The 27,926-nt window shown below is 38.9% G+C and overlaps 1 long non-coding RNA gene across 3 annotated transcripts; it reads left to right on the forward strand.

Moving 5' to 3' along the window:
• Positions 1–146: 146 nt before the first annotated feature.
• Positions 147–27,925, forward strand: LOC136794699 (uncharacterized). 3 transcript variants are annotated; one of them, XR_010841815.1, is made up of 5 exons: positions 147–465; positions 21,638–21,760; positions 23,800–23,865; positions 24,329–24,450; positions 27,651–27,925. It is a non-coding gene; the product is annotated as an uncharacterized lncRNA (long non-coding RNA). The 3 variants fall into 3 exon arrangements; XR_010841818.1 differs by lacking the exon at positions 21,638–21,760; XR_010841822.1 differs by lacking the exons at positions 147–465; positions 21,638–21,760 and adding an exon at positions 21,890–21,961.
• The last annotated feature ends 1 nt before the right edge of the window (position 27,926 follows it).

Consider the following 27,926-nt stretch of genomic DNA (forward strand, 5'->3'; position numbering starts at 1 on the left):
ATTTTACCAAGAACACTTGCAGTTCCTGTTTCCAATTGAGGCTGCTCCCTGCCTGGGGCCTAGCCCGATGTAAAAGCCCATTGGCTGGAATTGCTTAAATGTCCCACACAAATATAAACACCTCCACAGTGTTGAGAAGATGAAAGGAACAGCTTATTGATATTGTATATGCTAACGTTTGGATGTGGGACAGGAAAGACAGCATTCAACTGCTGGTATGCAATGCTGAAACTGGGCTGCATGAAGAGGTTTTCATTTACTGATGTTGGATGTGTGCCCAGATTGCCATAGCAGAATTTAGGAAGAAACACAGTAAGGAGAAGAACCACAGAATGGTTTGGGGGAACATCTACGTGGGTAGAAGAACAAATACATTTGAGGACTGTGTTTCCAGAAAGGGAAGGACTAACCACTGGGGAGCAGTTATGAGCCCCCCCAAATCCCAACCTGGTCGTCTACTTGAAGGTAACTGTTCATCGTAATCTTCATTCAGAGTAATAGTAAGATTATAATTCAGCTGAAAGAGAAAGAGAGGCACGGCAGAGCAGGAAGAAACCTTATCTTGCTTTGCCTGTTGTTTTAAGCTTAACAAGGAAAATAAATGTGTTTTTCTTTTACTAATGTTACCAAAAGAGAAAGAGCTTTGTGGATTAGAGACATGGTGGCTTTTTTTTTTTTGCGGTACACGGGCCTCTCACTGTTGTGGCTCCGGACGGACGCGCAGGCTCAGCTGCCATGGATCACGGGCCCAGCCGCTCCGCGGCATGTGGGATCTTCCTGGACCAGGGCTCGAACCCGTGTCCCCTAGCATCGGCAGGCGGACAACCACTGCGCCACCTGGGAAGCCCAATGGTGGCTTTTTAAAATGTATCTGCTAAATATCTATCATGTGGGACAGACCAGGAAACTTTTAGGAAGTAGAGATTTTGTGACTCACAATGTGAATTTAAATTTGAATGAGACATTTACTGACCTCACTTCATAGAACATTTTCTGATAACTCATCACTCTACTCCACCTCATCTCTTTGTTTGTAACTTTAGTATATTTGCCAAATATGATTAAGTGTAAAAATGATGATCACTTTGGAAAGGTAGTTCTTCAAAATAGGTGTCTGCAAGAAAGTGGTGCTTGAGGAAATGTTAAAGAAAATCAGACACTGTGACACATACAAACTATGTGACACATACAGACTAGTCACGCAATTCGTATTTACTGAGCTCCCACGTTATACAGAGAAAAAAGAGGATACTATAGAAGGGAAAAATTGAAAGAATTTCACTGGATAAGAATGAATGCGTCAACAGAGGGAAGTTATGGGATTACTGTGGAGACCTTCTGGCTCAAAGATTAGGAGGTTGGAATTTGCAGAAAAGAACATGAGGACTGAATGTGTGTCTTGAAGGCAGAAAAAAAGATCACCAATGGGTCAAGGACAGTTACCTTGCTACAGGCGTTCAAGACTTGGATTTTGCAGTCACAAACAAAATAAATGGGGTCAGATGGGGTCAAAATGTTATTATTTGTTTCTGCGGTCAAAATGTGCCTATTGGTGATGAGCAAAAGATGCCAGGACAGATGAATACAGTGTGGAGTTACCTATTAACAGCAGCATCATCTGTAGAGATAACACTGTATAAGAAAGGAACTGGATGAAAGAAAGTATCACTAGTAACCATTCATGATAACCACTTGATGCAATTTGAGTTAAAAATTTGGAAGAATCTCTGGAACAATGTCACATCTGGGAGAAGAACAGGTCAACAAATGGTATCATGTGAAATAGGGCAATTTCCATCCTTATTGAATTGATGAGGCTTTTGTAGTTACCAAATAGCATCAACCCAATGAATGGAAGTAAAGATTGAGGGGCTCAAGAACTCAGTTTAGCAAACATTTACTTCTGATTTGTTATGATGTAGGCAGAATTATGGGTACTGTTAAAGAAATAAGGACTACCAGTGACTGTGGAGCAAGAATTCTCTTAGCTATTCTAGACAGATAATGCACTGGCTGATGTGGCTTCAGCAAAAGGTCATCTCTCTCAGATGTAGGAAACGCACTCTAATCATTCAAACTTTCATCTTTAGGAGGAAACCAACTGGAGCAGTGAAAGAACAATTCCCAACCCTTCCTCCTGCTAAATCAGAGCTGTAATCTACAGAGAGATAAATGCCCCAGCCAGATCAATCTCACATTCAAACAGTATTGCCCATATTCCTCAGTTCATGGTCCTTGCCAGAGAGGAGTTTACTGTTTTGCATTCCAGGTATGATCTACTCAGAAATAACCTGAATATGGCCCCAAGCTATCTCTTTCTTCTCATCTCCCTTCCTCTCCACTTTGCTCTCTCACTTCTGGGCACACTGGCTTTCTTACTACTCATAGAACACAACAAGCATACTCTGTTATTTTTAGGGTCCCTTTGCCTGTATATTCTTACCCTAGATATCTGCATGGCTCACACTCTTACTTCTTCGGGCGTCCATTAAGTTGGGACTTCATCAAAGTGGCCTTCCCTGACCACCTACTGAAGGATACCTCCACTCCCCACCCCACCCTCCATCTTCTTTATCCTGCTTTATTTGTCTTCAGATAATTTATCACCACCAGACAAACTATATAATTTTTAGGCCATTTCTTTGTTTCTGCCACTTGAATGTAAACTCCATGAAAGCAAGATCTTTGTCCATTTTGTTCATTACTAGTCTCCCAAGCCTAGAACAGTGGCTGGCTCTTAGTAGGTGCTCAATAAATATTTGTTGAATATATTAATTAGTGCCCAAGGGAAAGCACAAATTGTATTTGGACAACAGATGAAAGAGTGATTCTAGTTGGAAGAATCATGAAGGGCTTTGGGAAGATGATGTGTATCAACTAAGTGCCCAGGAAGTGGTGGTGAATAGCTGTATCAGATGACTCATAATTAAGTATCTTTCAAACTGTGTTATTGTGTGCACACACACATGCACAAAATAGTGTTTTAATTATTATAAATCATTCAGCTAGTTTCTAAAATAGAGGGCACCCAGTTAAATTTGAAGTTTAGATAAGCAATTAATATTTGTTATTATAAGTAGATCTCATGCAATATTTAGGGAAAACTTATACCAACTATTTCTTTATTGTTTATCCAAAATTTAAATTTAACTGGGCATCCTATATTTTATCTGGCAAGCGTATGCTATAGGGAACAACATAATGAAGGAAAGGTGTGTGTGATTCTCCAGAATTCAGAATTTACATAATTAATGTAAGAAATACAAAGCACGGGCATGGCATGCCAGAATTCATTCATATATCTCTGGCATTCATAGCTTTGGGGAAGATTAAGGGTATCTTATAGCCACACCACATGGTGAGGCTTTTTTTTTTTTTCCATTTAAAAATCATTCTTGACTGGATTATGTTACAGTTTTTGAGAATACTAAAATGTATTTAATGTTAACATTGCTTTTTTTGTTCACCATACTCTCTCCAAAATTTCACAGAGGACTTTGTCCTAAATGATTCAAGGTATATCATGGTGGCTATTTGGCTTTCTTGATATCTTCTTATCAAATCTAACTTCCAATTCAAAGTTATTTATTTAGTGCATATTTCTTTAGTACTAATGATTAGTATTAATGTTGACAAATGATTGGATTCACTTTTAATAGATTGTAATTTTAAAATGATAATTATATTGAAATTAAAATAACCACAAAATAGTTACCAAAACGACTTATGAAAAGTTTCAGATAAATAGAAGCGTGGCTCAAATGATACTGACAGAAGAAGAATATTTCTGTTTAGCAGCTAAAGAGATGCTTTTATGAGGCTAAAACGTAAAATTTTGAAGTTGTAAGATTCTTGATGACTTTTTAAAATTATAAATTAATTTTTAAATAATTATTTCAAACTTAGTGCATAGATGTTATTAATATTTTAAGTTGCACTATTTCAAATTGCCTATTTTAAATATTCACATGAAGTGCAGTGGCTTTGTATAGGACAGTCTCTGACCTCAAAGTCTTAGAAGTACTTTGGAAAGTAAAACGAATAGAAGTGAAACAATTACAAGAAAAGGTATTCAGTGTGCTGTCAAGTTCTAAAACCAAAAATTCAAATAATGGAGAAATCATCATAGGATGGAACAGTTGGGAAAACTTCACCGAGAAATGGGGGCTTAATTTGTGCCTTGTAGGATGGAGTGGGAATGTATTCCCAGAGGAGGAAAGGAGGGTGAATGTAAGGCCAAGGAAGAAACAGTATGCACAAAACTTTGGAGAGGAAAATTGGAATAAGAATTGGAAGAGCCAGAGATGATGTAGAAAGGGAGGGAAAAAAAATAGAAATATTTCCGTTTGGAATTGCTGAAACTTGATCATGAATGAGAAACTCAGTCATATTAATCAGGATCTTAAAGGCCACACCACAGAATTTAGACTTCATGTTGCAGACTATAGAGCCATCATATAGGCCTACCTGACAAACGAGCATCACGAGAGGGGTGATCATTGTGAAGTCAGCTCAGCAAATCTGGCTCAGGACATGTGTATACCCTCCCACCCAAACTCGGGGGACAGTAATTGGCATTTTCATTTTTTTTTGAGCATTTCTTTAAGGAAAGTCATCTTCCTTTACAGATTTTCGAGCTTATAGGTTTACTCCTACTCAGAATGAAGCCCCACAAACTTCTGTCTGGGGATACAAATCAATACTTAGGTCTCTGAGAATTTCAAGTGGGTTGGTGGCTTTGTGACCAGAAGGTGAGAGTCTAGCTTGATTCCTGTGTCCTCGCCACAGGCAGGTCCCCCACTGACAGCCACAGGGGTTTGGCCGATGTCAAGGCTCTCAGAGCAGGCACTAAGATTACTTTCCAAACATTAATCTCTTCGAGACCAGCCATACTGTTCAAAGAGATGTCACTTCCGTGCCATTCTCCCCAACAAAAGACGAAGGCATTTTTGTGAGATATACTTTTGCCAGGTCATCCATCAGAGAATATTTATTTGTTCATTAATTTGTTTTATGAACATTGTACAAGTTACACAGTACAGTACCTTCTGATCATTTATTGCCCAGATTTACACTCCGTGACTTGATGGAAAGTGCAGCTCCAGAATGGAGCGCTCTCACCCTGTGTAAACAATTGGGCTGCGATTTACAGGATAAAGACTTTCTTTTTAGACACTGTAATTAACACTTGTCTTATTTATACATCTCCTTTAACATTGTGTCCCCTTTAAAAATATTTTTATTTAAAATGGCTTGCAAGGAAATAGCTCGGCATGCGTAAGGAAAAAAGAAGAAACAACAGACCGCTGATAAATTCATCTGTTAAAAACCACAGCACCCAAATTAAGAGTAAGTGAACATTATATGTCTTAATCTCCTAGCACCATTGTTCATGCTTACTGTTTCTTGCAGAATATTCAAATGGTATTTTTTCCAGTAGACCAGCTCCTTTTAGTTCACACCCTGGAAGTGCTTTGCTTATTTCAAATAGGTGCATTATGCTCTCAACCACCTACATATTTCGTAGGTCCAGCCTTAGTAAAGTGACTGATCTATACAGTTTTCCTCCTCTATTATTTGTTTAGTCTCCTCCAATTCCCCTTTCAAACAATTCATAGTTACCAAAAGATTTATTAAATTCCTCACCGAAGTTTCCCTACTAAATGCAAACTGTGATTCTGCCTCTAGCAGAGCAAGATGCAGTAACTCAACAGTCCGAAGATTTCTTTTCTTAATTCTTAAATGTTTCCCTTCCTCCATCCCTTGTGAGATAGGTGAGAAAAGCAATTGCCCCCACTGCTTAATGCATCACAACTCAGAAACTCACTCCAGCCTTGTAATTTTGAATCCCAGCCCAGCTGGTGGTTCCTGGATTTCAGACTCTGAATATGAGTTCAGCACTTTTAAATCAATCACTCTGAACAGTATTTCTGTCAAATGGAAACCTTTTCTTCTTTGGCAGAAAGGCTTTCCTGATTTCAGCGGCAGCCCTGGAGAACCGAAGAGTTTCATAAATGAAACCAGGATGTAGGAGAAAAATTAAACTAGATATAATTTTCTAACGTTGTCATTGGAAGAGTCTTGTTCCATTTACTATTCAGGAAGATGAAGGCACCTCTGTACCCTATAAGATTTTTCAAACAGTTTCCCATTCCCAGCAAATGGGTTACTGCAGTTTGACTAGCAAGGGGTTACTTGGGTTAGGTGGAAATAGAAGGAGGAATGAAATACTCCTTGGTTTCTATTCCCCTAACTTAAAATTCTCCCTCCAATTATTAAAATGCTTTTAGAATTAGGTTACTTCATAAATTTTGCTTGTTATTGCTCTTAGCAGGCTACGTCCTCCTCTGAAAGTCCCCCTGTTGGTGGTGGGATTGATGGGACAGTACTGAGGTCTCTTGGCCTAACCACATGTGACACAGTAGCTGCAAAAACAACACCTCTTCCTCCATTTTCCTAGGACAAGTTTAAATCTCAAGTCTTAAAAATAAAGAAATAATGTCAAAGCCCTGAAAATTATATAAAAGCCCAATTCTCTTTGGGGCTTTACATAATAATAACAAAAAATGTTTATAAATTTCATTATTCATAGAGTGCTGTTCTTGACTCTTCACATGCACCTTCTGTGACTACCATACATGATCCATTGTGCCCAAACATCATCACGGTAACACAGAAATTAATGCTTCCTATATTCTCAACCTTCTACTTACAGTCTTTATATCATATACACATCAGTCTCCTATTTCATACAATGATCTAAAATATATACAGAAATAGAGACTGTAAGATTTATTAAGAAAAGCCCATGGAGAGGTGCTAATTTTCTCCACCAGATTGCACTGAAGGAAATTTATGTGTCATTTCCTGCCAGTTTTTATACAATGACTGTGTTTCCTGTATGTTGATTTCTTCACAATGCCCTAAATATTCCACATAATCCCTTAGATACCTTGAAATTATTTTATCTATAGAAAACCATTGATTTATGGACATTAAACATGAGATTTTTTGAGCTCTAAGTTACATTGGAATTGGTAATTACAGGGAAATGGGAACAGTGAGGAGGAAAGATTTAAACATATATGGAGTTGAATCTAGCTGACAAATTTATGGAAATAATTTTGAAATAAGTACATTCATTCATTCAATATTTATTCAACACATATTTATTGAGTGTTTACTATTATTGAGTATTGAATGCCAGGCACTATGTTAGCTATTGAAATTCAGCAGTAAGAGAAACAGACATGGTCCCTGACTTTATGAGTTCAGGACATTGGCCTCTGAAGCAGGAAGACCAAGTTCTTGAATTCTTTAAAGAAACATTGCTGGACTCAATTACTATAGAATTCTGAAAGTCTAATCTAAATGTGCAGCAATAAGCAAGGAGCACTAAGGAAGGGCCATATAAGAGGTGTGTTTCAAATGAAAGGCTAAGAAAATTATACAAAGTTTGAGCTAAAAAGCACCTTGAAGATCAAACATCTCAGCCTCCTCATTAACCCAGATGAAATTCCTGTTTATATTCACACCAGTGCTTAATGGCTGAATGGAGTTCAGAACCCATATCTCTTGACATCCAGGAAAGTACCTATTAAATGAGTGCTCTTTGAATATTTTTATAATAAAATTCCAGTCCTGAATGTACAAGAAAGAAGGCGTTATCCAATGAATTGTGGCCCCCACTCCAATTCATATGTTGACATCTTAACCTCCTCCAGTACCTTAGAATGTGACCCTTATTGGAAATAGTCATTGCAGGTATAATTAGTTAAATTAAGATGAAGTCATGCTGGTATAGGGTGGGCCCCTAATCCAATATGGCGGGTGTCCTTGGATAAGGAAAAATTTGGAATCTGACATGTATATACACACACAGGAAGAATGCCATGTAAAAACAGGAGTTACACTGTCAAAAACCAAGGAACTACCAGAAGCAAAGAAAGGCCTGAGCCAGATACTTCCCTAGTGCCTTCAGAGGAAGCACGAATTTGCTGACACTTTGATCTCAGATTTATAGCCTCCAAAACTGAGACAACAAATTTTTGTTGGTTAAGTCATAGTTTGTAATGCTTCCTTACATAAATTCGAGGAAACTAATATACAGGGCAATTCCATTCGAGGTTTACTCAGTTTGCATTTTCATTCATTTACTTATTCATCATATAAATATTTATTGAGCACCTGCTATGTGCCAAGCACTGCACAAAACATTGGGCATACAAAGATGAATAAGACCTACCCTTACCCTCAAAAAGACAGATGACTATTCCAAAGTGTTAAATAATTATATTGTTGGGTTCCTCCCATCCCAATCTGGGATCCACTTCCATCTGTGTTGTTCTTTCCCAATAAGCATGATTGATTCCTCCAGTTGACACTGAAAAACTAGATTCCACTTCTATCTTGGGCCCAGCCTCTTCCCTGGAAATATATGAAACTGTTGCTTCCCAGGAGTAGTAACTCTCTCCAATCAGTGAGTCATGGCCTGGGGGTGGAATCCAGGCCAGTGACAGTCCCTTAGCGTGCTGTTAAACCAAGCATCTCAAATCCCCCCACTAGAGGAGTGCAGGGAGGCCAGTGCTGAGTCCCTGTCATGCTTTATCAGGGCTATAAAGTAAGTAGTTAAAATTTTAATGTTTTCAAATGAAATATACAAAAGTGGATTATTTAGCAGTTTATCAGCTTTACCCTTCTGTGGCAAAGGGAACAGACAGTAAAACTGTTCAAAGGAGGCTTCAAAACTGCTTTCTGCCATTTGATTGCAACTTGAAAGAGGACTACAAACAAGGCCCCCAGTAGGCCCCTGGCTGGCTCTGTGCTGCCACTCCTGAGAGCATGTGTGGATTCCTGCGGCTGATGTTGCTGGACTTGAGCCCTCCTCACCCTCGCTGGGACCACACGGCTGTGTCTGTGACAACCAGAGTCAGAGGAATTTCTAGAGCTCTGGCCGCAGAACCAACAGTGGTGCAAGTCAGTGGTGCACTTGTCCCTGTTTCAGTTACCTGTTGCCTGTCTCCATTTTCCAGTAACCATCTGCCTGAAGTCTGCCTGTCCCCACTGACACAGTGGCTACTTTCATGCAGAGGATGGTAAGAATGTATTTACGAAGAATACAAGATTAGGCAAAGGGTATAGTCACCCGTCAGTCCTTTCTCTTTCTGAGGTCGTTAGGAGTCCCACATATGCGCTGCAGGAAAGGAGGGAAACAAGTCCTGCTTCTCCTAAATTGTGAGGAGCAGCCACACTATATATGTTTCTAGAAATCCCACTAGAAAAAAAGCCTGAAAGGTGATCTTTTAAGTGAATTTATGAGTATCTAATTGTCCATGGTTTTTAATACAGCTGCTATTTTGTACTTGAGGCCAACTCCCTTTAAATCTCACCTTTTTCTCTAGAAACATAAAATATAGGCTCATCATGTCCAGAGTATCCCTTTTAGATGGCAGAGAATGAGCCAAGATGTCTAATGCACCCAAGATCTCTTTAGGGCCTCTTGGCCCTTTTGCATTGTTGTTTTATTGTCTCTTCTCAGTTGCAAGAGAACACAATGGGAAGCTGAAATACTTCCCCCCATGGATTTATATAGGACTTCCTGGAATTAAGCCTCTGCCACGGTGGGTACCATCCTCTCACCTGCTAGTCTACATATGGCCCTGGGAGCATATACAACTGCACCTAGAGAGCAGGTGACCCTAAGCGAAATACAGAGGAAAATCCAATTTACAGCAGGTGGCCGAGATCACAGGGAGAGAAGAAAATTAAGGAAAAGATTATTATTAGAGTTATGTATTCATTCACTTATTTATTTATTCAAAAGTATTTATTGAGCACCTACTATGTGTTGCGTTTACATTACTCTGGGGATGATGTAATGTTGCAAAAAAACAGACATATTTATCATCCCCACAGAGCTCACAGTTTGATGAGAAGGAGGCATCCATCAAATAATGATGTAAATAAATTAATTAAAAGTACAAGTGTAACTGCTGTAAAGGATAATTATTAGTGCTATGTGGGCATAACATGAGCCAGTTTCACCTAGTCTGGGGTGGAAGTAGTGGCGAGAGGGTCTCAAAGAAGGCTTGCCTGAAAAAGTAATTATTGAACTAAGATTTAAAGAAATGGTAGTAATCAATTAAACAGCTAGATTGGAGGTGGAGATGGGAACAGGGTAGGGAACATTCTAAGCAGAGGGTAGAAAGAGGTCAAACATCCTTTGTCAAAGGAAGAAGGGCACCTTTAAGGAACTTACCTGAACCCCTGGAGAGAAAGGTGTGAAATGGAGCTGGTGTGGTTGGTAGGAGGCAGCCAGCCCATGCAGGGCTTGGCAGATCCTATTAAAGCTTTGGAAGTGACCCAAAGAGCAAGGCAGAGCCACTGAAAGGTTTAAAGCAGGGAGAGTAACATGAGGAGAGAACCATTGTCCCTGCTAAAATCAGGTGGAATTAGCTGCAACCTACGACAACTTCGTGCTACCCCCTTGCTCCACTCCCAGCCCAGAGCCACATATCCTAGAAACCCCAAATAATCCCAGTTTCCCATGGGATTCCTAAAGCTCAAACCAATTTTATCTTCTTGCACATTGAATAGACAACTTCATATTCCCCAACAAAAGGTACAGCAAATCACTATTTAAAAAGGCAGCAGTTTGGATTGTACACCTAGCAAAGATTAGCAACTCATAATAGATTTAGAAAACAAAATGCTCCATTTGGAATGTCTCAGCAGAGCCACCTGCTAAGAGAACAGGTAAAACTTTTTCAACATATTTCTGTATTACCTTTAATTTGCTTCAATATCTATCCCCAGCTTCTAACACAGTATATACTCTAGGCTATCAAAAATTATCAAAAGTGATCGTAATATAATTTAAGTTGTTTACTTTCAGAAATAATGAGCCGATTCGTAACAACAGAGCAATAACCACACTTCCATGTTACTGGCCAAGAAAACCTGGCTATTACCCAAATTTGGGTAAATCACACCACAAAACACATGTTAATTTTGGCTGCCCCTCCTTACTTAACGAAATGTTTATTTCAAATTATCTGAGCTCCCTGCATCATTTTCTCTGCTCTTCAATACATTATGGATGGAGGGTTCTTTTCAAAACTTGAATTTTCTCGTGCCATTTTGCCTGCTTCAAAGCCTTCACTGGCTTTCCATTGGCTGAAGTTTGGCTGAAGGCCAAACTCTGAAACACAGCCACGTACAAGGCCCTGTGTAGCTCAGAGCCCCATAGTCTGCAGTCTCACCTAATGCCATGCTCCTGATCACCTTCTGTGCCTGGCACTCCATTTGAGGGGAAACAGTGCTGTGAACAAGATTCAGCCACTGTCCTCAAGATGAGTATGGTCCCGTGAGAGAAGTTACATTACAATACATGGATTCCATTAATGCTATGTAAATGGGCAACTTTTTACAGAGTAAATGCAGGAAGCTAGCAGAACATACGTGACCAACACTTAAGCCAGGCTCACAGAATCTGGGAATTTTTTCTGGATTCGGCCTCATCTAACAAGTAGCTTCAGAAGTGAAGACCAACACTACTTAAAACTTCATTATATACACTTTTTTTTCTCTCTCTTCTATGTTGTCATCTTGTTTCCCAAATTATATTGCAAACTCCTTAAAGGCAAAGACCATGACACTTACGTATCCTGAACATTGTCCATATAGTGCTGACCACATGGCATGTGCTTGTAAATACATGTTGACCAATTAATAGGACAGTAAATCCTTAGAGTGTGTGGGGCAAGGGAAGGAGTGGTAAAAGTGCTAGATCCACCAAGTCAATTAGGAATGAAAAGCATGGCTATATGGAACAGGCTGACATAAAGACAAAGCTTTATTGGTACTTAAATTTTTTTTTCAATTAAACAGTGATAATGATACAATGACTATATGATTTACTTGGCAGGTAGGAGCCAGAAAAAGACCTCACTAACTCACACTAATGAGAGGGAGGCCCATTGCAGTCTGACTGAGGTTGCTCTTAGTAATTGATTTTCTATTTTTAAAATATGTGCTTAGCTCACTTTCGCCAACATACACACAAGTTGACTGCAACACAGAATACACTTTGTTCTTTCATTTTGTCGTGTAGTTGCATTTTAATTATTTATGATAATACTTAATAGTATATTCGTAAGTGTCCTGTAGTGTGGCATGTAAAAATAATGAAGTCTTAGTAATATGAGAACATGATAGAGCTTTCAGCTATTAAATCTTTGCTGAGAAGTGAAATGAAACTGCAGGGTTCTTTGTGAGAACTGGGGGTTTGCAGATTAGGGAAGTGAAAATTAGCAAAGTTTTTCTAAATTACATTTATGAAGTATATGTATGGTGATATTTTTAAATGCATTGAATATGACTAATACGTTTGAATAGGACAAATATGTTAAGATACATGTTTCATGTGGGCTACTTAGTAGGTATTAAAACTTAAAAAAAAAAATAGGCCTCAGCTGGTTTTCTACTTGGTGGCATACTTTTAAATACTTTATTTTTTTTTCTGATTCCCACAAAACACATTTTATCTCAATTATTAAGATTTTGAGCATGTGAAGGTTTTTTAAATTTCAGATTAATTTTTCATTTGGTTATGGATGGAATTATAATCATTTCCTGAGGAAAAAATAAGATTAATGTTTTAAAAGTTTATAAGACTTGACTTCATAATTTTGCTATTGGTATACTTTACATAGTATTTTACTTAAATATTCTGTTACATCCAACTTTCCAGTTCTGAATTCCAGAAATAAATTTTACAAGATTCAGTTGAATAAACGTCTGCCAGAAGACTCCACTAAATTCTAACTCCAAATACTCCCCCTACCCCCGCCAAAAAGGGCCCTCATTCTCTGCAGCAGGGTCTTTGTTCTTTTTTTAAACAATAAATTAATTTATTTGGCTGCATTGGGTCTTCTTTGCTGACGCGGGCTTTCTCTGGTTGTGGCGAGCGGGGGCTACTCTTTGTTGCGGTGCGCGGGCTTCTCATTGCAGTGGCTTCTCTTGTTGCGGAGCACGGGCTCTAGGTGCACAGGCTCAGCAGTTGTGGCTCACAGGCTCTAGAGTTCAGGCTCAGTAGTTGTGGTGCATGGGCTTAGTTGCTCCAAGGCATGTGGGATCTTCTCGGACCAGGGATTGAACCTGTGTCCCCTCATTGGCAGGTGGATTCCTAACCACTGCGCCACCAGGGAAGTCCCAGGGTCTTCTTTCTTTTCTACCATTTTAGAAGTGTTTGCCCAGTTCCTTTGTCCTGGTAATTGAAAATGTTTCCCAATCCTTTTAGGCTTTTCGTTTCAGACCATCTCTTCCCTTTCTTTGAACAGCTCCTCTTCATTTCCTTCCAGTTTTGTCCTCATTCCCCTGATCTCTCACAACTCATCCCTCATTCTCTTTAAAACCCTTGTTGGCACCAAGTTCTTATTCTAGTTGGCCCTATTCCCTCACCCATCAATTTTATGAGTTCTTTTTTTCTCACCTTGTACCACACTCACAGAAGACTGAAATAAGGGTTTTGTCCTATTACTAAAATATAGAGAATATCTGTAGCAGGGTTGTACATCCCAAGTGGCCAATTTTTATTGTAGAGTTGCATAGTTACTTTAAGTTTATTGGTGAGAGAATAAGAATTGAATGCTCATAATAAGAACAGTCATGGGGCTTCCCTGGTGGCGCAGTGGTTGAGAATCCGCCTGCCGATGCAGGGGACACGGGTTCGTGCCCCGGTCCGGGAAGATCCCACATGCCGCGGAGCGGCTGGGCCCGTGAGCCATGGCTGCTGAGCCTTCGCGTCCGGAGCCTGTGCTCCGCAACGGGAGAGACCACAACAGCAAGAGGCCCGCGTAACGCAAAAAAAAAAAAGTCATGGAAAGTATGTTCTGTTATTATAAAAATGAGAGTTCAGAGATAAAGGAGTTCATCACTATTTTAAGGACTAATAGCTAAGGCAAGCTTGCAAATAAATATCCAAATTATTAGCCTGAAAGAATATTTTGGCAGCTCATCTTCTATTTACATATTTTGTTTATGAAATGAAGAGAATATATATAAATATATTTATATATACAAATAGTTGATAATGATGTATCAAATAGTTGAAATGACTTATCGGAAAATTTGGTTGTAAGCATTTATGATACCTCTCACAAACAGGGAAAAGATATTCAAGGCATGATGTCTAAAGAACATGGCTAGCATAGACAACTTAGAAAATATGACATATCAGGTTTCCCAAGAAGAGTCCCAGGGCCCCAGGTCAATGGATAACTCTTATAGGTAGAGAATCCAATGTGATCTATACTTGGGAGAGTTTTCAAGAAGTTTGGTGATGGTTGTAGTACCTCTATCATCATACCTGCAATCGGGACAGGTGTTCTGTGCCCAGGGAGAGACACTGGCCAGAATAAAGTAGAGCAGGTGCAGATTCCGGGCTAAGCTATCTCAGAATAGGAATTTTCAAGACAGTGGGCAGAAACCAATAAAGAAGTCAGTTGAAGAACTTAGGCACATGAGGAAAAGCATTAAAGCATTAGCTCAGGAGTGGTCATTATAGGAGCACTGGATCCTTAGTCTAATTAGTGGCACACGAAACATAGTGGCACAGTTGTTAGGGCTGGAATGATCAGATTCCACTGCACTGGGGCTGTGAGAGAAAAAAATATTGCCAACTCTGAATCCAGACTGCTTTGAGAAGCATGGTGAGTGCCACCCCTCAGGAAAAGTAATTAAGAAACACAGCTGGATAAGAGAATCAGAAGCTGAACAGCAGTGATTTCCAAAGCGAAATATCTATGTCTATGTACGTATCCATTTATGTACACAAATAAATATGCATTTTTTAACATCTTTATTGGAGTATAATTGCTTTACAATGGTGTGTTAGTTTCTGCTTTATAACAAAGTGAATCAGCTATAAATATACATATATCCCCATATCTCCTCCCTCTTGTGTCTCCCTCCCACCCACCCCTCTAGGTGGTCACAAAGGACTGAGCTGATCTCCAAAGAATGCTCAACATCACTAATCATTAGAGAAATGCAAATCAAAACTACAATGAGGTATCACCTCACACCAGTCAGATTTTTGGATAAGTATGCACATATACTTTTTAAATTTGGTGATAGCTACTCTCCATCTTGCATCAGAGGAATTTGTGACATAAAAGGTCTAGGCTAATGTGTAGAAATATGACTCCTTTATTTACTCCAAATGCACCCAGACACCTGTGAAAATTGACATATTCCACAGTCTAGTGCTGTCCTAAGTACATACTACAGCACAAAGGGAGGAAATGCTTTTTTGAAGACTTCCACTTCTAGCAATGACAGACTAGCTAGCTTGAAAATTCTCCCAGCAATGAAACATCCAGAAATTTTAGGAAAAAATATATCACACATTTTTTAATGCATAGGCCAGATCACAAGGAAGTAAGGGAAAACCACATGGTTCAAAAATAGATAGGAAATTGATCATCAGTGCAGTGAGCTGAAGCTGATGCTTCAATGCTAGTAGGAAGGGGTACTAGTCTCAGCAACCAAGGAATAAAGAGAAATACCTAGAAGCCCTAATAAAGGCCAGAGTCATAACTCAGAACCCATTTATAAATCTGGAACCAGACAGCATAAATTTTAAAATCCTGCCCACTGATAAAGGAAAATGACAAATATGCTTTTCTGTATAAGTGTAAACTCTTATGTGGTAAAAGTACATATTATACTTTAGACTTTTAACCTAATGCTTTTCTTCAGGCAGGGGTGCTTTCAAATTTATACTATCAATGTGAGCAAGGACCCCTTCACAATAAGAAATTTACATGTCATAGACCAGATCTGGGATTCTGTGTACAAGCAAACACAAAAACATTTATGGAGTGATTGATAGACCTGCAACATGCTGAATATAATTCTCATAGATAAATTTCTATTCAAAATGAGCGCACGATTTAGAATTTATGAAGAATTTCACATTAGAAAACAATTCATCATAAATAATAGTGATCACACATAGGAAACAGGATTATACAGTCTACCTTCACATAAGAAATGTAGATACTGTAAAATAATTGTGTTTAAAATAACTAAATATTTTAAAAGGCAATGAAAACATGATAAAAGAATACAATACTATAAGAAAGACTAGTCAGCTATTGAAAGGAAAGAAATAGAACATATAAAAAATTTAAATATAATCATTTCAAATATAAAACTAATGATCTAGTTAAACAAAAGATTAGATCTAGCTAAAGAGAGAATTAGGAAACAGGAAGATAGATCTCTGGAAATTATAATGTAACATAGAAAGATAAAGAGAAGGATAATATGGAGGAGAGTTTAAGAGACATAGAAGATCAAATTTAAAAAGTCAAACATGTATTCCAAAGGAGTCCAGAAGAAAAAAACAGAGGGAATGGAGAAGAGACAATATGATGAAATAAAATATGAAATAATTGAGAAATTCTTCCAAAATTGATATGAATGTGAATTGTCAGATTCAAGAAATACCAGTAGTCTCAAACATGATAAATATAATTCAGTCCACACTTAGACACATCATAGTGAAATTTCAGAACACCAAATTTTTTAAAAAGCTTCTGAAATCAGCCAAACAGAAGGAAAACAATGAAAGACTAAAATTATAATAGCAGCAGAATTATCAACAACAACACTAAACATCAAAAGATAATGGAGTAATGCTTTCAGTATGTTAAAACCAAACAGCCATCAACTAGAACTGTATGCTTTTGTAATCACCCCACAGAGATGGATGGGTTCTCCCCTCAAAATTTAGCTCAGATATCATGACTGGTGGTGACATACATACACCAAAAGGTATGAAAAGTTTTATTAATCATAGAATGAGGCTTTATGGAGAAAGCAGACTCCCAATCCACTCTGAAAATGGATTGAGAGAGGAGGGTAAGGTGACTGTCTTATGATGGTTATGTAGTTAGAGGGTGAGGTGTGGATTTCCTTGCATGATCCCAGGCTTGCATGGTTTGAACTTTCTGCCACCACCAAAGAAGAGTGCCTAGGTAGCCAGGTAAATGTGTATTGTGTCCCTTTGAAAGTGAAGGCAAACTGTGACTGAGAGCCTGTTGAGGCACAGAATAGACTTAGCTGAATCCAGGACTGAAAAGGACTTATCAGTTGCTGATTGTATAGAGTCAGTAATTTCAATAATATTGAATATGAGGACCACAGCATTAAATTGCAGTAATCCAAAATAAGGTGCTATTTATTCTTTCCAGGTTAAAAACAGACTAAATTGGCTTTTTAAATAGAAAAACTGTGGCAATAATCGCCCTTTCTCTAAATAGGGCTTGTGTAATAGGTTGCAATCCTTGAAAGCCCACTTTTAATTTATATTGAGTGTGTTAACTGTTTTAATCAGGGGCAGGAAGGTGAGGATGTCTCTTACGTCTTTTTGTAAAGCCAACTGAAAGTACCAAAGACTTAATTTTAATTTATTATCATTGAGTCAGATTATTTGGCCCATTATGGGATATTTTAGGGCAATAAGTGATATGACTATGGGAGATTTAGGCAAAGCAACAGTTCCAGTGGTTAAGATGTGACATACAAGTTAGTTCTCTCTTTTATGTTCAATAAATCCTCTAAGATTAAAGGTGGTATTCTGTTTAAATTTAGTGGAACATCCAAGTATAACTGTAATTTGAGCCCCAGTAGTGATTTAGGCCATGAAAATTTGCCAATTGTTATATCTCGGTAGATGTTAAAGTTAATTCAGAACCTATACTACAGAGGCACAAAATCCAATCTTTTGTCTTTTGGTTGCATAATTTCTTTTAGTAAATTTGGATTTCTAAATGGGTCAACATATGGGACTTTGTGTCAGTTTTTTGTTTCTGTACCATATATTCAGGATTTTTAAATGTATTTATTTGTTTTGTGGCTACTATATGTACTCTGTGGAAGCCCTCTCCATCCTGCTCATATTGATGTTTCTTCCTCCAGAGAGTTTTATGTTAGTACCAGCAGGGTTCAGGTTTTCCCTCATGGTAACAGTTGAATTAACCATTTGGCTCTGCCACAGTGTTGTCATAGGTGTTATATCCCTATAACCGTGAGTATCAGGATATTTTTTTGATGACTGAGGCATAATTAGCAGCAGTGGCAAAGGCATTTTTTAGGGTCTTAGTGAAACATCTGTTCTTAGGAACGTGGACCTCAACATGGCACATGGTGAATATTCTTCCTCCCTACAAGTGGTTACCCAATGGGTCTTTGTACTGCACAGGGCATCGGTCTTTCCCTTGAGAGCTCTCTAGAATGTAAGCCAATACCTGGTTGAGACACAAACCCCAAAGTCACAAGGTAAGAGTTGTTCCCTTTATGCTGGCGTCAGTCATGGCTTATACTGGAATCAAGACAGATAATTCAATCTGAGACATTCAGATAGGCCCCTGCTAAGCACACAACCCAGTGCCACCTTATGGAAGACCCCAACCCCATATGCCTGTCCTTAAATGCCAGTTATCAAAACGTTCAACTTAGGTATAGGAGAACTCAGCAAATGCAGTACAAAGAAGCACAGTTCAAAGTGCAACTTGCCAACAAGCAGCTACCCAACTAAAGGGATGTTCTAGTCAGAAGGCAGCAGTGACGTTTAGCAAGAAAAGAAAACCCCGGTGGTGGAAGTCATTGCCTAGATACCCTGCTTACTGCACTGATTATTGTGTCACTCCTCAAAGAAAGAATGGATCCACTCCCACCTTAAATTTAGTTCAGATGTTGAAACTAATAATGTCACACATACATCAAGAGGATATGGAACGCTTTATTACTCACATAATGAGGCTTTCTGGAGAAAGCAGGGCAGGTTACCAAGCTGGTCCAAACGTGGCTTGAGAGCAGGGTGTGGTAAATGGCTTGGGGTTTATGACGGTTATGGGCTTGATTTGGCATCAGAATTCTCTTGCATGGAGCTCGTTTGCACGGTTTGAGCTTCTTATTGGCTCCAAAAGAGGGAGCACCCAGGTTTTCTTATTAGCTCTCCCTGATGTGTAGCAGAAAGGGGCAAGTGGTGGGGCTTGGAAGGGGTCAGTAGTCAAGCCTCAAATAGGGACCCAAACTCTTTATTACATATGCTTACTTAACTATTATTTAAGAGTGGAGGTAAAGTAAAACATTCTTATGAAACAAAAGCTGAGTTTATCTTAAGTAGAATCTCAGTGTAGGAATGACTGAAGGATATACTTCAAATCAAACCTAACGAAGGTCAGAAGTAAGGTCTGAGATATATGATGGAATGGTGAGCCAAAAAAAAAAAATGGGTAATGGCAGAATCTATGATGACAGCCAGCTCTTTCCCAGTCCACTGAAGTTGTTTAAACTCATCAACTGATAACATTTACAGAGCACTATTTTAATTGCTGACATTGTAACAGTGTACAAGGTAAAGAGTGTCCCAGACCTCATGGACTTTACCTTCTCCTGGAGCAAAGAAGTCTCAGTTCACACAGCTGGCTGCTCCTGCTGCTTCTGCAAGTTCTTGTGCTCCCAGCACCACATTCTGTTGGTTCCTGTTCTTTGATCTCACAGGCTGTTCACCTCAGGTGCTGGTATACATCTACTACTCTGCTACTTCTCACAAAACAAAGTGTGCTGGGGATTAAGTTCACAGAGGCTGAGGCTTTTTACCCTGAGCCAGAAAGGTGAGAGGGCACCTGAGGTCCTGAAACAACCACCTTAAGCTGACATTCAAGACTCTTGGTAATATCTTGAAGGCCTTGAAACATCTATGGATCAACAAGCAACTTCCTAATGAAACAAGTTAAAATTAACTATTTCTCATTTTGTTCTCCCAAAGAACTTTTTCCTACCTCTCTTTTAGCCTTTTTTCCCAATCTATTGGAATTATTATTCATTGTATCCCTGGCCAGCCACTAAATCATAATCCTAAAGAACATGATTCCTGAGTTTAGAAGATCTAAACTTGATTCCTGGATTGCTTCTTTATTGTCTATAAAGACAATAATAACTTTGCTCTTAGGCAAAGTTACTTAATTTTTCTGAGCCACAGATTCCTTATCTACAAAATGGGAACACTAATGGCATTTAATCACTTAGTGTAGGGAGGATTAAAAGTGACACAGCCTGTTTGAGTTTCACTCACAGCTTGGCACAAATGACAAAACTAATGGCAGCAAATATTATTGATCTGTTTCCTCCACTAAAATGTCAGCCTTTTAAGGTGAGAGAATGTCTCATGATCTGCCTGTTAAGTCAACATCACCTAGCATTGTGCTGTGTATGTGGCCATATATATGGCTCAATCAAATTAACATTATTTTTAAATCCATTAAATTTAAGTTCAAATCCAATCCTACCACTGACTGGATTTATTTTCTGTCTGCTTCACATGCCCTTTTTGCTTATCTCAATTTTTGTCTCTTCCAGTTTCTTTACCTTTTTGTCTTCTCAATCTCAAACGTCAGGAAAGTCCCAAGAGATAGGTGAGAAAAATAAGATATAAAAAAACCTTTTCAGGGCTTCCCTGGTGGCGCAGTGGTTGAGAGTCCGCCTGCCGATGCAGGGGACACGGGTTCGTGCCCCGGTCCGGGAAGATCCCACATGCCGCGGAGCGACTGGGCCCGTGAGCCATGGCCGCTGCGCCTGCGCGCAACGGGAGAGGCCACAACAGTGAGAGGCCCGCGTACCACAAAAAAAAAAAAAAAAAAAAAAAAAAACCTTTTCATAAGGCAAAGCAGTCATGGACTATAAATGAAACTTAATTTCAGAACCACACTGGAATAAGGATGGCTAAGGCATCAACTCATAACTCCTAGAAGTGCAATCACAGTGCAGGTTTCTCCACCAGCTGTCCAGAGGTGGGTGGGCTAGCGTGGAGGTGGGTCGTAGTGGAAAGGTAGTGAACTGTGGCACTCGCTCTCCGGTGAACACAGCAGTCCTTGTGTGACTGTTCTCCCAGGGTCTCGCAATGGTATCCGGAAATACTGTCTCCCTGATGACTTCTTGAGTATAAAACTAAAACTTCAAACTCCATCACAGTGACTGCCATTAACTGATGAAATCAATAAAGCCAGCAGCGCTACCTGCTGAAAACTGGATTAGCAAAGACACAGAGGAAGGAATGGCAGGGTAGAACAGATGAAACAGAAAGATAGGGGTCTGGGTTTTCTTTTCATTCTGTTTTTAGAAGCGTTAAGTTCCATCAATGTGTCCTTTTACACTGCTCTGAACCACTGCTTCCCCAGCAACTGTGAACAGCCCCCTGCTGGGCCTCATTCCTTAACCTCTCTAAGTGATTACTGTTAATACTGTGGTTAATGGTTTCTGGAAAGACGATATCTATCAACATCTGAGTGTACACATTTGGGCCTAAATATTGAGAAATCGTAGGTATGTAATGCAAAGCCTGGGTGTGCCTGCCTGTAGAAAGGAGTTCATTAGGATTAATCTTTTACCCAGTGACTAATGCAAAGGGAACGAGGCCCTTTCCTCTCTGACTCCGCAGAGGTTTTGTCCAAGCTTTCAAACAGGTCTCTTTGGAATGCGCTGGTCACTTGTGAAGACTCTACTTAAGCATATGGAACTTAAAAACCTTGATTTTTTTTTTTTTTCTAACTTTTGTATACTCTAGCAAGTTCCTGAAAATCAAATGGCAGAACCTAAGCAGAAGACTGACTGCCAAAACACATGCCCAGCTGGGGAGAAGTGCATGGGGAATCATCCAGCACGCTTCGAGAACTTCCAGCCCAGACTGGTAGAACTCTGTATTACCTTCTGTTCGATGCCTGAGCTCTGCCAGACTTTTGTGTGAAAAAGCATCTTTGTGAAGCAGTACATTTGTTGTGTTGTACCTGTGAATCCTTTCCTTTCACCTTGGTTGCTGCTTTTAACTTGAGTGGCATAACTTCCTCTCTTGAGGTACACTTACAGGAGAGACCAAAAGGATACAAGGCGGGTGAGGATACCAGGGAGACCTTCTTAGGGGGGATATTTTTGTCTGCTAAAATTAGCATAAGACAATAGAAATTTTTTGTTCAAGTGCTGTAGTCAGCTAATATAAGTCAAATTCTTTTTCAGGGTAATGTACTTGTTAGCCCCATTAAAAAGGGGAAAAAATTGCTGCTTTATCAATAAAAGCATACTGAGCTGAATACCTACACAAAGAAATTTTCAGTATAATTTATGGCATTTCATCTTGTTGAACTGCATTTCAAATAATTCACCCTGGCAGTTTTACTCTCAAAATAGAAATCTTTGTACTTTTCTTGACTTCATTACATAAAATGAGTTTGTGTTCAACTGTAGTCCATATACTTGATAATTTGTCTGACTGGGTAAGGTTATTAGCAATTTAAGAAATAAACCCATTTGGATTTTCAGAAAGAGTTAACAGAAACAGGAGATTGCCATGATGATCTCTTAAAAATTACAGTGTAACACATAAAAGTGAGATTTAAGTAACAAGATTTTCCATACACCAATAACACCAGGGAAATTCAAAGTCAAATTCCCTCGATTAATTTCCAGGGATGAAGTGGTCAGTATTAAAGTCAATGGAAGATACATTTTACAAAGCTGAGAGGTCAATTCAATTCAGAAAAGCAGACCAAGTGGCACACTATCTTTAGAGTTTCTGAGGCTAAAATGCATCCAGATCAATTGCGTGAAAGATTTTGTAAGATTCTCCAGTCTGGTCAGAGTAAAGTGAATAGTGGTGGTTACAGCCAAAGACTCCTGAAGGTTTCATGGAGAGAATGTCAGACCTGTAAGGCCTTTGGAGATTCCTTAGTACAACCTCATAGTTTTAAAAGGAGGAAATTGAGGCTTGAGGAGATTAACTAGGCCTCATCTGGTCTGTATAGGTACCCACTCTCTACTTTTCAGACAGAGATCTTTTTAACTCTCCCATCAAATTCTTTCAGAAATTAATGACTTTCTTGAGTTGGTTTCTTTTGATTTTATATTTTGTGATGGGGATGATAATAATTCTTGGGTAAAATACTGATACAGAGAATTTTCAAAATTCGTACTATTTTTAACTTTCATTTAGCCTCCTGTGACATTGCACAGAAGGCAGATAGCATTCATTTTATATTTGGATTCAACTTTTCAATTGACAAAACACTTGAATATCTAAGACTTGCCAATAATATAAGCTACTTACTGTTTAACCCATTTACAGGTAAGTTATTAGGATGAGCAAAGTTAAATGACTTTACCAAGATCACATAACCAGGCAATAAAGAATTAGGAACTTGAACCCAGGACTTTTTATTGTTTATACCACATAAGTTGTGGATGGATAACTAAGATAAAGGGATAAACTCATAAAGTTCTTACTGAGGAGAAACTGTGTTCATTTGCTATTTTCTTAGAAGAATTTCACTTGATGGCTAAGAGCATGAGATTTAGACTCAAACAGAAATCCCACATCTACCTTAAACTAATCTGGGGACATTGATTAAGTGATCTCTTTAAGTCCCAATTTTCTCATATGTTTAACCATGATTATAATAACCATAGGTTTTATATAACTATTAAGTGGATAATATATGTAAAAACAGTGTGTCTCATTGTTTGGCATACAATAAACACTGTATGCTGTTTATTCCATACTATTATTCTGAGTTATAATATCAGCAAAACATAGGTGATGTTTATTGTCATTAATATATGAAGATTTATACATATAATTTATTTATATGTGTTTATATATAGATATAGAGATACAGAGAGTTAAGTTTATATGAGCTTCAGTAAACACTGTCAGTAATTATCCTTTATGTCTTTCAGAATGCAAGCCCCTTAAGAGCAAGAATAGGTGTTTTGTCTTTGATGTAGAATATCAGCAATGACAAGGTATGTCCAACCATATATCCCCAGAACCCAGTATGTTTCTCAAAGAGAATAGGTGTTCAGTAAACAGTTTTTATTGTTGAAGTAGAGTTTAATATTGATTCTGAAAACAATACCTACCCTGGGCTGACTGGCTGATTGTCTTGCTTATATTTATTTATTTATGAACTTATTTATGTGTCTGGAGAGTGAAAAGAGATGTGTGAATTTGCTCTTCTGTCTTAAGGTCTCAGTTCCCACAGGCTGCTCATATGGTGAGCATCTTCCTCTGCAGTTGTTCCTGTGGTGTTTAAAGTTATAGTATGTGAATCTTATAGCACAGTTTCTAGCTACTTGTCTAACAAGCTAACTATATTATCTGAAGCTCAGAGAAAGAAACTACCTAGTCCAGTGCTAAAGAAAACATTGGCTGAGTTGAACATACTGAGAAATAGTACCATACTTACAGTGCTTTTTGAAATTTTAGGGTTTTGATGCTACACAATTTCTGGGACATCCTTAAAGGACTGTGATAAATGAAAATCCTACCAGTGGGCAGATCTTCGAGCAGGACACCTGGATACACACTGGAAGGAGAAATGGCAAGAGGTAAGAGTCTATATACATTCGTGGGCTGTGGCCAATGGTTTGGCTGGATTGTTAGAGACTTGGAAGGAACATGATTGGAAAATTAGCAACAAGGAAATTTGGGGAAGAGGTATGTGGGTAGGCGTCTCTGAATGGACAAAAAAATGTGAAGATATTTTTGTCCCATGTGAATATTCACCAAAGGGTGACTTTAGTAGAAGAGAATTTTATTAACCAAGTGGATAGGATGACCCATCCTGTGAATACCAATAAGTCTCTTTCCCCAGCCACCCCGTCATTGCCCAAGGGACTCATGAACCAAGTGGGCATGGAGACAGTGGTTATACATGGGCTCAGCAGCATAGACTTCCATTCACCAACACTGACCTGGCTTCAGCCACTTTTAAGTGCCTAGTATGCCAGCATTAGATACCAATGAAGATTCTCTGATATGGTACCATTCTCTAGGGTCATCAGCCAGCTACCTGGTTGATGGCATTGGAACTGCTTTTATCATTGAAGAGGCAATGCTTTGTTCTTACTGAAATGGACACTTATTCTGAGTATGGGTTTGCCTTCCCTGCACACAAAGCTTCTGCCAAAGCTGCCATATGTGGATGTATAGAATGCTTTATCTACTGTCATGGTATTCCATACAGCATTGCTTCTTATCAAGGAATTAACTTCATAGTAAATGAACATGACCAGGGTATCATAGGCAAGGTAGAAAGCATATGCAAAGACCAAGAGTGTATTCAAAAGCACAGAGGCAGGAAAGGCCATGATATATTTGGTGATTGCCAAATACTAAGGCCTGTTTGTGATGTAGATGCGTATTGAGGAGTGATGGGAACTGAGGCTGACTATAAGTTTGGTAGTCAGGGGTGGGTCAGAAAGGGACATACATTCCATGCCAAGGCAAGTGGACTTTATCAATTGTTCACTGGAGATCCACTGAAAGTTCTGAAGTCAGAGGATAAAAACATCGGATTTACATTGAAAGCATTCAACTCTAGCAGAAGCAAAGATGAAATGAGACAGCAAATTCCAGGCCATAACAGCCTGAAAGTAAACATAGCTTTGCAGGAACAGACACAGGGCACTATTTCCCTGACTATTCACAAACCACATCCACATTTTTTTTTTTTCCTAAATAGATGTGGGAGTCCTCAAAGGTGTCTCCTACAAGGTTAACCCCTTTGGTTATCCTGTAATATTCACTGTTTCCTCCCTCCATGTTTAAGTGTATAGGATCTGGAGCAAGACTGCCTGGAACTAAATTCTGCCTTCTCTACTTACTAGCTGAGTGAAAACAGTAAAATTATGAGGACTAAATAAATTAATATATGTAAAGTACTTAGAATCATACCTAGCACATAGTAAATGCTCAATAAATATTAGATATCACAGTTGAAATCCCTATTAGAAAAGTGTTTTTCATACTATGGGTCAGAATCCATTATTGGTCCATACATCAATTTGGTAGAACAAATTATCATATTTTTTAAAATAAAAGAATATAAGGTACAATCTAATAGAAAATATCAATTGAAAACAGAAAATATCAGAGTGATTTCATGGCAAGAGTTAACCTTGCTTCATGAAACTTGGTTTCATTATATATAAATGTGTGTGCACACTCAGTTGGAAAGGAAAATATATTTATAACATATTTATAATATATATAATATATTTATAAAATATAATATATAACAAAGGTAGATGCAATATGCATAACCCCTAGTCTTTGGAATATAGTAGGTACTCAATAAATATTGGTTAGAATCAGTGAATGGATGCATGAGAACACTGGCTTTCTGTAGTCATGTCCCCCATGGTTGTCAATGTCCAAAAAGCTGTTTTGTAGCTAATGCACAGTTAAGGGGCAAATCCTGCTGTTCCTATGGCCACCTATGGACATCTCAACCAAAACTACTGATGGAACTGTGGTCTCTGCAAGGACACCTCTTCCCCTGGCTGCAGAAGGTGTTGAAATCAATGCCACCAAATGCTTCAAATGTCCTGTCGAGACTGAGATGAAATTAACTTATGTTTTCCACCTACAGCCACCCAAAACTCAGACAAAAGTCTAGGAGGCTGGCAGGAGGACACTCTGAGTACAGATATGCTGTCATCTTCAGAATCACCTCTTTCCTCTGACATCAGCCCATCTCTCTTGAACCAAAACTTCTTTCTTGGTTTCTATCTTCCCTGAACTTTTAAACTTTTTCTTGAATGTTCTATATTTATCATAATAATAGAGCCTTGCTGAGCAGACTTACCTACCTGGGCCTGTCTCAGCATGCCTATGTCCTATAGTGAACCCAACTGATCTCATGCCCTATCAGGGCCTATTGCAATAGTCTTTGCAAAATGTGACAAGGGCCTGAACCAAGTCAGTGGCAGTGTTAATTGAGAGGTAGTGACATTAACCTGGGGAATTCAGGACACTAATCACCATGCATCCATTCATGGGTAATATTCAAAATATGTAAAAATCGGTTTGGCAAGAACACTGACCAACAGAGTTGATGCCACAAACAATCTGAAGCGACTCCAATCATAAACAACACTGTAGCTGTGAGCCATTGTGCACTGGCTGAATCTCAGCTTTGACTTCCATGATTGTTTCAGATCATATTTTCAAAATTTCAAGTTAAAAGAGATTTCTGAGCAATTGTATGGAGGTTAGAGGATAAGAAGGGAAGTTTGATTATTAAAGTGCCCTGGCAGAGGGCAGGTAGCTAATAGAATCATCAGTGATTGTGTTGCTATGGGTTGGTCTAAATGAATGGGTAGCTGTGTTTAATGACCACAGCTTAAGAACCTCTGGAAGATACCCACCCTTGAGAACTTACCAAAAAGTAACTGCCTATATCATACACAGAGGTTAGACTTCTACTTTCACCATCATACAAAGCTATATAGTACACAGACATGTCATCTATTGATCTGACTTTCCTGTGGACTTAGAGAAGGTAAGACTTTTTACAATTCATGAAATTAAAACATCATTCTTAAGGTGATGATAAGCCTGCTAACTCTTTATCCCGACTTGGCCCAGAAACAACCTACAACATTTCACAGTGCTAGACCTTTCAAACTGAAAGATTATTTTAGATATGGAAAAAAATTGCATTCCTATTGCATTTGATCTTCGAAATGGTAAAATTCCTGATTATTTGAGGCTCTTAACTTTTCCTTTTTTTTTTGCGGTACAGAGGCCTCTCACTGTTGTGGCCTCTCCCGTTGCACAGCACAGGCTCCGGGTGCACAAGCTCAGCAGCCACGGCTCACGGGCCCAGCCGCTCCACAGCATGTGGGATCCTCCCGGACCGGGGCACGAACCCACGTCCCCTGCATCGGCAGGTGAACTCTCAACCACTGAGCCACCAAGGAAGCCCCTTTTCCTTTTTAATTCACCACCCTTGCAAGTTTTATCAGTAATACAGAGAAAAAATAACTCACCTGATCAATGCCAGCATCTCCTTTAGATT

This window comes from Kogia breviceps, chromosome 1, assembly GCF_026419965.1.
Source record: "Kogia breviceps isolate mKogBre1 chromosome 1, mKogBre1 haplotype 1, whole genome shotgun sequence".
NCBI classification, from domain to species: Eukaryota; Metazoa; Chordata; class Mammalia; order Artiodactyla; family Physeteridae; genus Kogia; species Kogia breviceps.